A 13663-nucleotide genomic window follows, 5' to 3' on the forward strand; every position below is an offset into this window, starting at 1 on the left:
TGCATGGAAAAGCTCAGTTTAGGGTTTAAAACCCTAATGCTGGCTGAATGGAAAAAAGTTCAGTTTAGGGTTTAAAACCCTAATGCTGACTAAAGGAAAAATTCAGTTTAGGGTTTAAAACCCTAATGCTGATTGCATGGAAAAGCTCAGTTTAGGGTTTAAAACCCTAATGCTGGCTGAATGGAAAAAGTTCAGTTTAGGGTTTAAAACCCTAATGCTGACTAAAGGAAAAATTCAGTTTAGGGTTTTAAAACCCTAATGCTGATTGCATGGAAAAGCTCAGTTTAGGGTTTAAAACCCTAATGCTGGCTGAATGGAAAAAGTTCAGTTTAGGGTTTAAAACCCTAATGCTGACTAAAGGAAAAATTCAGTTTAGGGTTTTAAAACCCTAATGCTGATTGCATGGAAAAGCTCAGTTTAGGGTTTAAAACCCTAATGCTGGCTGAATGGAAAAAATTCAGTTTAGGGTTTAAAACCCTAATGCTGATTGCATGGGAAAGCTCAGTTTAGGGTTTAAAACCCAAATGCTGGCTGAATGAGAAAAATGTTCAGTTTAGGGTTTAAAACCCTAATGCTGACTAAAGGAAAAATTCAGTTTAGGGTTTAAAACCCTAATGCTGATTGCATGGAAAAGCTCAGTTTAGGGTTTAAAACCCTAATGCTGGCTGAATGGGAAAAAAGTTCAGTTTAGGGTTTAAAACCCTAATGCTGACTAAAGGAAAAATTCAGTTTAGGGTTTAAAACCCTAACGCTGATTGCATGGAAAAGCTCAGTTTAGGGTTTAAAACCCTAATGCTGGCTGAATGGGAAAAAAGTTCAGTTTAGGGTTTAAAACCCTAATGCTGACTAAAGGAAAAATTTAGTTTAGGGTTTAAAACCCTAACGCTGATTGCATGGAAAAGCTCAGTTTAGGGTTTAAAACCCTAATGCTGGCTGAATGGGAAAAAATTCAGTTTAGGGTTTAAAACCCTAATGCTGACTAAAGGAAAAATTCAGTTTAGGGTTTAAAACCCTAACGCTGATTGCATGGAAAAGCTCAGTTTAGGGTTTAAAACCCTAATGCTGGCTGAATGGAAAAAGTTCAGTTTAGGGTTTAAAACCCTAATGCTGACTAAAGAAAAAATTCAGTTTAGGGTTTAAAACCCTAATGCTGATTGCATGGAAAAGCTCAGTTTAGGGTTTAAAACCCTAATGCTGGCTGAATGGGAAAAAAGTTCAGTTTAGGGTTTAAAACCCTAATGCTGACTAAAGGAAAAATTCAGTTTAGGGTTTAAAACCCTAATGCTGATTGCATGGAAAAGCTCAGTTTAGGGTTTAACACCCTAATGCTGGCTGAATGGAAAAAAGTTCAGTTTAGGGTTTAAAACCCTAATGCTGACTAAAGAAAAAATTCAGTTTAGAGTTTAAAACCCTAATGCTGATTGCGTGGAAAAAGCTCAGTTTAGGGTTTAAAACCCTAATGCTGGCTAAATGGGAAAATTTCAGTTTAGGGTTTAAAACCCTAATGCTGATGGCTGGGGACAAAATTCGAGAACAACAACTGACTTTTTTTTTTTTTTTTGAATTTTCTTGTTTTAGTAAAGATAAAAGGGAGTTCCGTGGAAACTTACCTTTCGAGTGAATTCCTTATTACCAAAATATTTCTTGTACCCACGTACCTTCTTCTTTGGGCGACACCTGCTTCTTGCACGGTTGTCTTGGATTACACCTGTTTCAACTTTTCAGACAAAGAACAATTGTTAGTTCGGAAATGACGGTCGGTTTGGTGACCTTGATCGTTCCCGGTTGCTTTGTTGCGTCTTCATTTCTGTTGTGAAGTCCCGCCATTGATTTGATTCATATGCCGAAACCCTTTAGACCGCTCAGGCTTGTATTTCCAGATTCTGTGATGATTTGCCTCGTAAGGCTCTTTTTCTTTTCTCTCTTTTTTTTGTCCCGTTTTGCTTGGAGGTTCTCAACGGGGATTTTATCGGAGGTATTCTGTGGGGATTTGTACAAAAGGAAGCTCTGTGGGGGAATATTTACAAAGGGACTCGTTGGGGATGTGCTGGGGAAATTCCAACGGGGATTTTTTTTTTTTAATTTATATCGGGGAGAATTTGTAGGGGATTGTACAAGGAGAGACTCTGTGGGATTCGTCCAAAGGCGGACTTGCTGGGGAAATTTCTCTTTTCCTCTTTACTTTGAACGCCATCAAACATCATGATTTATCAAGTTTGGACAGACGTACCAACGAAACGGGGTGTTTTCCTTCATGAAACGGAATTCCGTGAAAACAAACCTGCCACCTGCCCTTTCCGGTGTATCCTGAACTTGGGGTTAAAACATAAAACGGGATTCAAAGAGAAACAAAGAAAGGAGAAAACAAATTTCAGGAAGGGAATGTCTCTTTCGTGACGAGAAAGACTTATCTAAGGAAGATAACGCTGGCTTTAAATGACATGACATGCTCTTTCGACTGGACGCCTGACCTTCCATGAACTTGCATTTCCCTTAACCAGAACGGATCTGTGATTCCAAACCGGTGGAGCTTTGCCGAGACCTCTTTGGGGTGGAGTCATTCTTTTCTGCCAACAGCGCCCTTCGCGGGTTTTCGCTGGCTGACCTCTCTCATTTCTCTTCCTGTCATCGCTTGATAGCACTCTTTGTGAGTTTTTACTAAACAAGCTCTCTCATTTTTGTTTCTCTACTCCCGTCGCCTCGTGGTGCCCGAAGGTTTTCACCGACGAGACTCTCTCATTTTATCTCTCTTAATTCGGAGTGTGCCGGTCTCCACTTGTGATGCTTATTGGTTTCCCACTATCTTTGGTAATTGATTTGAAGGCTTGTGCTTGGTAAAGAGAGGTAGATGATACTAACTTCTAAACTGCTCGACGTGCCCCGGTTTCAATTTCAGGGTGAATGGGATTTTATTGTTGGTGTGACTGAACCTCAGGGAGAGGCTGCCTACGTATCCTTTCGGAATCAAGTCAAACGTAGTTCAGGCTCAATCAATGCTTTGTTTTTTTTTTTTTGTTTTGTAAGCGGCCCAAAGGCTTGTAGAGAGAATTGGGCAGTGTTTGGGAGTAGTGGGGAATAAAACCTTCGTCATTTCAAATGTGTCAGGACCACTGGAGTATAATTTAGACGTAGTATCTCTTGACTGCATCTGCATTTACTGCTGTTTCGGGGTCATTTCCTTCGATATCACCTAAATACAACGCTCCTCTTGGCAATATCTTCCTTATGATGTATGGGCCTTTCCAATTTGGAGCAAACTTCCCTTTGGCTTCCTCATGATGCGGCAGAATACGCCTCAGTACCAGCTGACCTACTTCGAAATTCCTGGGCTGGACTTTCTTGTTGTAAGCACGGGCCATTCTTCATTGGTACAACTGTCCGTGACAAACCGCGGCCATTCGCTTTTCATCAATCAAAGTCAATTGCTCTAACCGAGTCCTGACCCACTCGCTGTCTTCGATTTCCGTTTCGACAATGGTTCGAAGCGAAGGAATTTCTACCTCTGCCGGTATTACAGCCTCGGTCCCATAAACCAAAAGATAAGGAGTCGCTCCCACCGATGTGCGTACCGTAGTGCGATACCCCAATAATGCAAATGGTAACTGCTCATGCCATTGTTAGGAACTTTGGATCGTTTTCCTCAAAATCTTCTTGATGTTTTTGTTTGCCGCTTCTACAGCGCCATTGGCCTTTGGCCGATAAGGAGTAGAATTCCTATGCGTTATTTTGAATCGCTCGCATACATCTCCCATCAAGTGACTGTTCAAGTTTGTTGCGTTATCTGTAATGATAGTCGCAGGAATACCGAAACGACAGATAAGATTTGAGTGTACAAAATCTACTACAGCTTTTTTAGTGACCGACTTGAGAGTGACAACCTCTACCCATTTTGTGAAGTAGTCTATGGCAACCAGTATAAACCTGTGTCCATTCGAAGCCATTGGTTCGATTGGTCCAATGACGTCCATGCCCCAGGCGACAAATGGCCAAGGCGCAGACATGGGATGCAGTTCTGTAGGAGTTGCATGAATCAGATCACCGTGCACCTGACACTGATGACACTTCCGAACGAAGCTAAAGCAATCCTTTTCCATGGTTATCCAGTAATAACCTGCTCGAAGGATTTTCTTCGCTAAGACATACCCGTTCATGTGAGGTCCGCACACACCTGCGTGTACTTCGTGCATGATCTTCCTCGCTTCCTTGATATCGACACATCTTAGGAGATTGAGGTCTGGGGTCCTCTTATATAACACTTCACCGCTCAGAAAGAAACCACTTGCATGTCGCCTAATGGTCCTCTTTTGATCTCCAATAGCGTGCTCGGGGTATTCTTGTGTCTTCAGGAACCTCTTGATGTTCTGGTACCAAGGTTGCGTATTTGATCCTACCTCGATTACATTGCAGTAACCGTGTCTTTCCTTGATTTGGATTTCCAAAGGATCGACGTGGGCATTGCCCGGGTAGGGTAGCATTGAAGCCAAAGTAGCAAGTGCATCTGCCAGTTCATTGTGACACCTCGGGATATACCTGAACTCTATTGATGTAAAGCGCTTGCTGAGGTCCTCCACATGCTGTCGGTATGGGATAAGTTTGACATCCCGAGTTTCCCATTCACCTTGGACTTGTCGGATAATCAGGTCAGAATCTCCCATAATCAATAAGTCTTCGACATCCTGATCGATTGCCATATGCATGCCCATGATGCAGGCTTCATACTCAGCTGTATTATTTGTGCAAAAGAAACGCAGTCTAGCTGTGGCGGGATAATGCTGACCGGAGGGCGAGATCAAAATTGCCCCAATTCCTACACCTTTGGCATTCACGGCTCCATCAAAGAACATCTTCCAAACATGAGCGTCCTCCGAGATCACCTCTACGGCGTTTACTTCTTCATCTGGAAAGTAGGTACTCAATGGCTGGAATTCCTCATCGACCGGATTTTCGGCCAAATGATCTGCTAGCGCCTGGGCTTTCATTGCCGTGCGAGTGACATAGACTATGTCGAATTCGGTAAGCAGGATTTGCCACTTGGCCAGTCTCCCGGTAGGCATCGGTTTCTGAAATATATACTTCAAAGGATCCAGCCTGCTTATAAGGAAAGTAGTGTGGGCTTGGAGATAATGTCTCAGCTTTTGAGCAACCCACGTCAAAGCGCAACATGTTCTTTCCAGCAGAGTGTATTTGGCCTCGTAGCTGGTGAATTTCTTGCTCAAGTAGTAGATTGCTTGCTCCTTCTTTCCGGTTATGTCGTGTTGCCCGAGGACGCAACCGAAAGAGTTCTCCAGGACTGTTAGATACAAGAAAAGTGGCCTCCCTGGTTCTGGAGGGACCAAGACTGGGGGATTCGAAAGGTATTCTTTGACTTTATCAAAGGCTTCTTGACACTCAGTTGTCCATTTAATCGCCGCATCTTTCCTTAACAGCTTGAATATGGGCTCACACGTGCTTGTCAGCTGGGCAATAAACCGACTGATGTAGTTCAACCTGCCCAAAAGACTCATCACGTCTTTCTTTGTTCTTGGGGGAGGCAGATCTCTGATGGATTTTATCTTAGTTGGATCTAGCTCGATACCTCTCCTGCTTACGATGAAGCCCAAAAGTTTGCCCGACGGAACTCCGAAAGCACATTTGGCTGGGTTTAGCTTCAAGTCATACTTCCTTAGTCTCTCGAAGAATTTCCTCAAGTCTTGGATGTGATTATCCTGCGTCCTGGACTTGACTATCACGTGATCCACGTACACCTCTATTTCCTGATGCATCATGTCATGAAAAATGGCAGTCATGGCCCTCATGTAAGTAGCCCCAGCATTCTTCAAACCGAATGGCATAACCCGATAACAGTAGGTGCCCCAAGGCGTGGTGAAGGCAGTTTTCTCGGCATCCTCTTCATCCATTAGTACCTGATGATACCCAACGTAACAATCTATGAAAGACTGTATCTCGTGTTTGGCGCAATTATCGACGAGGATGTGGATGTTGGGAAGTGGGAAATTATCTTTGGGACTTGCTCTATTCAAATCTCGGTAATCTACACATACCCGAGTCTTCTCGTCCTTTTTCGGTACCGGAACCACATTCGCCAACCATGTTGTATATTGGACTACCCGAATCACTCTCGTTTTCAGTTGTTTAGTGATCTCCTCTTTAATCTTGTCGCTGACCTCAGTTTTGAACTTTCGTTGCTTTTGTTGAACTGGAGGACAATCAGGATGAATCGGCAATTTATGAACCACTAGATCAACACCTAGACCCGGCATGTCATCATATGACCAAGCAAACACGTCTTTAAATTCAAAAAGAAGTTGAATTATCGCCTCTCGCGTTTTCTTGTCCGTGTGAATGCTTATTTTGGTCTCCCGGATTTCTTCAGGAGTTCCTAAATTAACCGGTTCGGTGTCATTCAGATTTGGCTTAGGTTTATTCTCAAAATATTCCAACTCTCGGTTTATTTCCCTAAAAGCTTCTTCCGCATCATATTCTGGTTCTGGGTTCATTAATTCGCAGTTAAATAGCTCATTGTGATCTGGGCGTGAAGTCCGCAAGCATGTCATATTTAAAGCCGCATTATTATAACTGAAAAGAAAGATAAAAGGAAAAATAACAAAAATCAGAACAAAAGAAAGAATGGGAAAGCAATGATGATTTTTTTTATTTTCTTTGGAAAGTTGGAAGACAACAATGTTTACAACTCAGGAGTACAAAACAAACAATGGAAAGGAAGAAAACGTTCAAGTTATGTCCTGGAGATAACTTGTGACACAGGAAAGGTGGCAGGACAGGTCTACCCGGACTTCCGTCTAGTCGGGAATGGCGTGGCCTCCCAGTTTTGAAGTTCGGCGTTCGGCCCCACGTACATCATCTCAGCAGTGCTTGTGCCTTCACCTGGTTGAACCATGTGGATCTCGTAGAGCATCTCTCTCATCGCTCCACATATCTCCTCGATTTCCTCAGCTGTGAAGACCTCATCATCTTCTTCTTCGGCGTACCTTGGCCTGATGAAAGTTGCATATAAATCTGGCAGTGGTCGAGGTAACTTCCAACCCTCATTTTTTCTTTTCTTTGCCCACTCTTCGTCTGCTGAAGTAGGTTTGAAACCTAGTCCAAAAGGTTTCTTGGTGACTGGCAAGGTAATGGGTTCTGTTATTCCCTGAAGGGTTCGTCCAAGCCCCTTCCCTGGCCTAAATCCGTGCCGGATCATCTCTTTGGCCACCATAACCGAGGCGTTAGACAAGAAAGGCTGGGGGCAGGGTATCCCCTCTTCGTGCTGCTCTGCCAGTACAATCTCAAAAGCTTGATAGACCGTATGTTCGCTCCCTTCTCTCGGTTCCAGATATGGAATGGATGGGTCCCGATAAATAGCATGCTCATCTTCCCCATGGACCACGATCTCTCGGTCTTCGTACTCGAACTTCACCATCTGGTGAAGAGTGGAAGGCACGGCTCCTGCCGCATGGATCCAAGGTCTGCCAAGGAGAAAATTGTAGGATGTATCCATGTCGAGCACCTGGAAGGTTACTTGAAATTCGACTGGTCCTATGACCAACAATAGGTCTATTTCTCCCATGGTATCTCTCTTGATGCCGTCGAAAGCCCTTACGCAGACATTGTTGGGTCGGATTCTTCCGGTCCCAATTTCCATTCTTTGTAGCGTGGAGAGCGGGCAAATGTCAACGCCTGAGCCCCCATCCAACATTACCCGCTTGACATAATAGTCTTCGCATTTAACTGTTAGATGCAAAGCCTTGTTGTGTGCCGCTCCTTCCGGGGGTAGATCGTTCTTGCTGAAAGAGATTTGGTTGACGGCGAAGAATCTTTCTGTCATCCGCTCTAATTATTCTACCGAGGTTTCAACTGGCACATATGCTTCATTCAGGGTCTTCAGTAAGATCTTTTGATGCTCAGTCGACCTCATTAACAATGACAGCATGGACACTTGCTCGGGGTACTTGCGCAGTTGATCTATCACTTCGTAATCCGGCATTTTCATTTGTTGGAAGAACACTTCCGCTTCTTCAACACTTACGGGCTTCTTTGGCGGGAAGCGCCTTTGTGTGGCGTTGTTCAGTTCTTGGGTATTTGAATACCTTCCAATGAAATTATTTTCTGGGAGTTCTCCTATGACCTCTTTACCTTTGTACATTACCAAAGTCTTTTGATAATTCCACGGCACTGTGGATGGGTTGGTCATTGGCTTTTGTGGCACGCGTCCGATAACCACTGGCTCATTCAGCCGAGGTGGTTGAATCGTCCCCCGGACCACATAGGCCCCTTTCGGCACGTACATAGGTTTTGTCTTTTTGATTCCGAAGTTCTGCGTCTTCTCAGCTCGACCTCGTGGTATGTAAAGAACTCCATCCTCTACCGGTACCACTTTCTTCTCCACTTTCTTTTCAAGATCTTTCTTTATAGCCTTGGCCTCCTCCCCCTTTTCTGGTTTCTGGTCTGTTTCGGGCTTCTTCCCCGTGTCGACAATGGCAATTATGGCTTTCAGAGCGGGGTCGAACTCTTTGTCTTCACAAATCATTCCGATCAGCGGCCCATTATTGTGAGCAGGTAATGGATTGTTAGTTACATTCGGGATCTCCTCGTCCCTTAGCACTATTTTCCCTTGCTCTATCAAATTTTCGACCACTCTTTTCAACGACCAGCAGTCATTTGTATCATGTCCCTCGGCCCCTGAATGATAGGCGCATCTGACTCCAGCTTTGTAAGAAGGTGACGTCGGGTTTTGCCTTGTTTGAGGGATTGGTTGCAAGAAACCCAACTGGACCAGCTTTGGGAACAAAGTTGAGTATGGTTCACCGATGGGCGTGAAAGTCCGCCTTCTGGGTGGCTCCTGAGGGCGGAAGTTATTCTGCGGGGGTTGTGGGTTATAGTGGTTGCAGTAAGGAGGCTGATTTCTAGGAGGTGGAGCTGGTCCTCGGTTGGCTTGTTGTGGTGGATGGGTATAAGGTTGTGCATTCATGATCATATAAGGTTGATGAGCATATGCCAAATTTGAGTGGGGGTAGTAGTGTTGTGAGGTTCTTTCCGGAAAACGGGGCCTGGGATGACGATACTCCCTTGCTTCCGAGGCTGCCATAGTCGTTTCTTCCTTCTTTTTCCCTCTTGTCGTTCCTCCGGACCCGCTTTGGACGGCCTGGGAGGTCGCCCTTATGGCTGCTTGACTCAGAATCCTACCTGTTTTCAAACCATTTTCCACCATCTCTCCAATCTTGATCGCTTCCGCGAATGGCTTACCCATGGCTGACATCATGTTTTGGAAATAGTCAGACTCTTGAGCCTGGAGAAAGGTAGTGACCATTTCCACTTCATCCATGGGAGGCTTTACTCTTGACGCCTGTTCACGCCACTTAATAGCATATTCTCTGAAGCTTTCTGAAGGTTTCTTCTTCAAATTCGACAGAGAATTTCGGTCTGGCGCAATGTCGATGTTATTGGAATTGTTTCACAAAATCTCTGGCGAGATCATCCCATATATGCCATCGGGACATTTCCTGGTCCATATACCATTCCGAGGCTATCCCTACTAGACTTTCCCCAAAATATGCCATTAGCAGTTCTTCTTTTCCGCCGGCTCCCCGCAATTGGTTGCAGTATTTCTTAAGATGTGCAATGGGGTCACCGTGCCCATCGTATTTCTCGAACTTTGGGGTCTTGAAACCCGTTGGCAGGTGCACGTGAGGGAACATGCACAGGTCGGCGTAAGAGACGCTCTTTTGTCCGCTCAATCCTTGCATATTCTTCAAACTTTGTTCAAGGCTTCTCATTCTCTTGGCAATCTCATTTTGTTCTGCAATTCTGGGGTTCTGATCCTGCCCAGGTGCAAGCTCGCACTGAGGTGGTAGAGGATTAGTGCTGGTAGTTGGTTCCATTGAGAACGATGGTGCTTGGAATGTAAAAGAGGATGAGTCAAAGCTTGGCTTGTACGTGGTAGGTTGTGCCGTAATCGGGCAAGGCGATGTAGTAAAGATGTTCATACTTGCATCAGTGGATGACATTCGGGGATGAGGCTCAGAAGGCGATCCAGCAGAGAAGGCTGAGGTGGTTGGGTACCCGAATGGGGTAGCGGGATAATTTATGGGGACATTAGAAGTCCCACTCGACCTGGAGAATAATTCAGGGAATCCGGGGATGACATTTGGCGGTTCTTTCCCATTATTCCAGTCGTCCAACATTTCCAACATGCGGAGCCGTAGGATTCTATTTTCCTCCGCAGTTGCGGATTCAGGTGTGAGGACGGCTGAGATTGAGCTCTCCTCAGAAACAGGGATTGTTTGCAATGGAATTTCTGAAGACATTTCCACACTTCCTTTTGACCTGGTGAAGTAAGTGTGAGTACTGCTTCTGGTCCTAACAACAGGTAGTTGAACACTTCTCCTTGACCTCGTGAAGTATGAGTGCGAGGCCAGACTTTCACCAAACCAACCGTCTTTTCAAAACCCTGAGGTACTCAACGACAAACGCACTGTTAATTTGCAGCAAATAACATATAGTCAATCTCACGTTGGGCATGATGCACCTATACAGTTAAGTGGATTACTACATGTTTGCTACGAGAGCATGCGTCATTCCGGCATTTTCTTCTTATTAGTTTTTCCCTTTTTTTCTTTTTTTTTTATTATTTTTATTATTTGCAGTAAAAGAAATGCGACCGGATCCGATGAGGATTGCCTACGTATCACGATGCCTACGTGAATCAGATCATTACGTAGTTCGAAAAACACAAATGAGCGTAAAAGAAGCAACCTCTTTATTGTTGAAATGGTCTATTACAAACTACATTTTGCAAAAGAAAGAGCAAACTTTGAAAATAAACCTAGACTCAAAATAGACTAAAAATCACCCTGATGGAAAAACAGGCAGAAGATGCTAAGATACAGGCTTGACTTATGAGTGCATTATGGTTTTGAAAATTGGTGTCCGCGGGGCATCGTTCGGCCTCGCCGCGGTCCTAGGCGTGATATCCCTCTCAAGTTGCTCCAGCTCATGCATAGTCTGCTTGACATAACCCATCACTGCCGAGAGGACGGTAACGCTGGACATGTTCTCACATCGTAGACATCGTCTGGTGATGGCATGGGCAATGGCCTTGATCCTATCTCTGGTTTGCTTCTTCTCTACGAGTAGGCGTTTTATCTGATCGCTACATATCTTGAATACTTGAGTATCCTGTATATGCTGATGCTTCAGTCGCCGTACTTCCAACTTCATCTGGGCTATTGAGTCGTACCAGTATCTGCTCTCAATTTGGAAATCCTTGGCCTGATTAACTGCTTTGATCTCAAGTGCAGCCATCTCTCTCTTTATTTTAGCAACAGTTTTCTCGTGGTCGCCTTCCAATTGATTCAGGTATCGGCGATGCTTATCTGTTCTTGTATCCCACTGTGCCCTGAGCTCCGCTATGACGTTTTCAGATTTCTCCAAACCATCTTGCCATTCCCTGATTTCACTTTTTAACCTTTTTATCAGCTGCTCGTCTGATCGACGCCTTGGCTGTTTATCTGCATCCACCCTTATCTGTTTGATCTGGGCTCTGAGCATTTCGTTTTCCTGAATTAACCTGTTCCGCTCTCCCAGATTGGTAGCAGCTTGCACGTTGTGCTCATATTTCAAGCCTTCTACTTGTTGCTTTAACCTGCTGATTTCGGCGCAATAGCCTCTTTCCTTTGCTAACCAATCCCACTGCCTTTGCGATGATTCGGTGAAATTCCGGATGTGGGGTCTCTTAGCCGGCCTTTCATGCTCAAATTCCCTTCTATACCATGCAAGGTAACCTGGCGCTGTCTCTCCTTTGGCTCGATCCCGCACGCAAGTATCTGATTTCAAATATTGACACTCACTCCAGATTTGGCGAATCTTTGCTTCTGGGAATTGTCCGTTAGGACTTATCTCAATTGCTTGAGTGCTAAGATCTTCCTCATGAGGTACTGTCTGGCATCTTCCGAACTGTCTCAAAACTCGGCAGGGTGCGTAAGGTTGAATGCTCTTAAGCCCCATCAGTAAGAAATAAGTTTTAGCTGCCGACATATATAGGATCTCATCAACAGGCAACCATCCTAGCGTCCATTGTATTTGGCTGGCAGTAAGAGCTTGAAAGAACGAGGTCCATGCCAGGACTCCTTTGGGCAAACTGATCTCTTTGGTTCTCGTGTAAGATTCTTCTATGCAAGTCTTTTCCGGGGAACCATGGCTCAAAATCTCGGAATGATGGCAGAGGTGCTCGGTCATCCATATCTGTAGGAGCAAGTTACAACCTTCGAAGAAATTTCCCCCAGCTTTACAAGCTGTAAGAGCTCGAAAGATGTCAGATACCACCATAGGCGCGAGAGTACTGTCACTTTGCGTGAGTAAAGTGCTGACGACCCCGGATATCTTCAAATCAATGTTTCCGTCTTTCCTTGGAAATACCAGAAGGCCCAGGAACATCATCATGAACGCTACCCGTCTGTGCTTGTCCCACTTCTGACGAACTCCTTTGCTGCACAGTTTGTTGATTGGATTATTGAATCCCCCCTCATGACCGTACCTATCATATATGAAGCATGGAGTACAAAATCCGGCTGCCAGATCCGGGTTGTGGACTGTTCTAGGTATCTTCAATGAATCTAGGAACCTATGTACCATGACAACTCTTGGGGCGACCAAGTATTTTTGCCTCAAGGGAAGTTCAGCATTCCCGATGTATCCGGCCATTTCTTCCAAAGTCGCGGTGAGTTCAAAATCAGAGAAATGGAAAACATTGTGCGCCGGGTCCTAGTAGGTAACCAAAGCTCTTATGATATCTCCCCGAGGCTGGATTTCCAACAAACCCACGAGACCTTTCAGATATTTCTTGACCTCATTTTGTCCTTCAGCACCTAGATCATTCCACCATAGCCGTAACTTGACAGGGATTTTGGTCATTATTGAAAAATGTTCATTTTGCATCGTGCTCATCCTGCACATTTATTAAGGTGATTTTAACAAAATGACTTGACTCAAAAATATTTTACAAAGGGGATCAAGTTTTGAACACGGCCTTTAAACACTTCGGGGACGAAGATTTTAAGGCTGTGTGGGTCAACTGGACAAAAATGCTAAACAAGACCCAAAGGTGGCTGTTTATGCAAAGTCAGCCTTCCGGCGTCCCTTTTCGGGAACATTCGGCTATTTATGACAAAACAGCATCACCTGACTTATTTATGACTCTTTTAAAATTTGACACATCTTTTTTTCTTCTTTTTTTATTTATTTATTGATTTTGGCTATTTTAGCAAAATGGGGTTGAACCCGACGAGGGTTGCCTACGTATCTCACATCCGGTGAGAATCAAACCGGCGTAGTTCGGGAATATCGTGAATAGAGAAAATCAAATAAACCTAGAAAACAAGAATATATTTTTTTATAATTTTTTTTTGAAAAGAGATAAAGACTAAAGAAAATATATATTTTTTTTTAGGAAATATTTGGACTATTAGTCTGATTTTATAAAAGGGGTACTACGAAAGAAACAACATTTTTTGAATTATGAATTTTCCGTTTTTTTTTTCTTTTAAATAAATACCTTCTTTTTTTTTTTTTGAAAGTGATAAAAAAAAGATTTTTATATTATTTTTTTTTTAATAACTCAAACTAAGAAGACAAATTTTGTTTTTATTCTTTTTTTAGAAAAATTCCG

The sequence above is a fragment of the Nicotiana sylvestris genome, chromosome 2 (assembly GCF_000393655.2).
Source record: "Nicotiana sylvestris chromosome 2, ASM39365v2, whole genome shotgun sequence".
Taxonomy (NCBI): domain Eukaryota; kingdom Viridiplantae; phylum Streptophyta; class Magnoliopsida; order Solanales; family Solanaceae; genus Nicotiana; species Nicotiana sylvestris.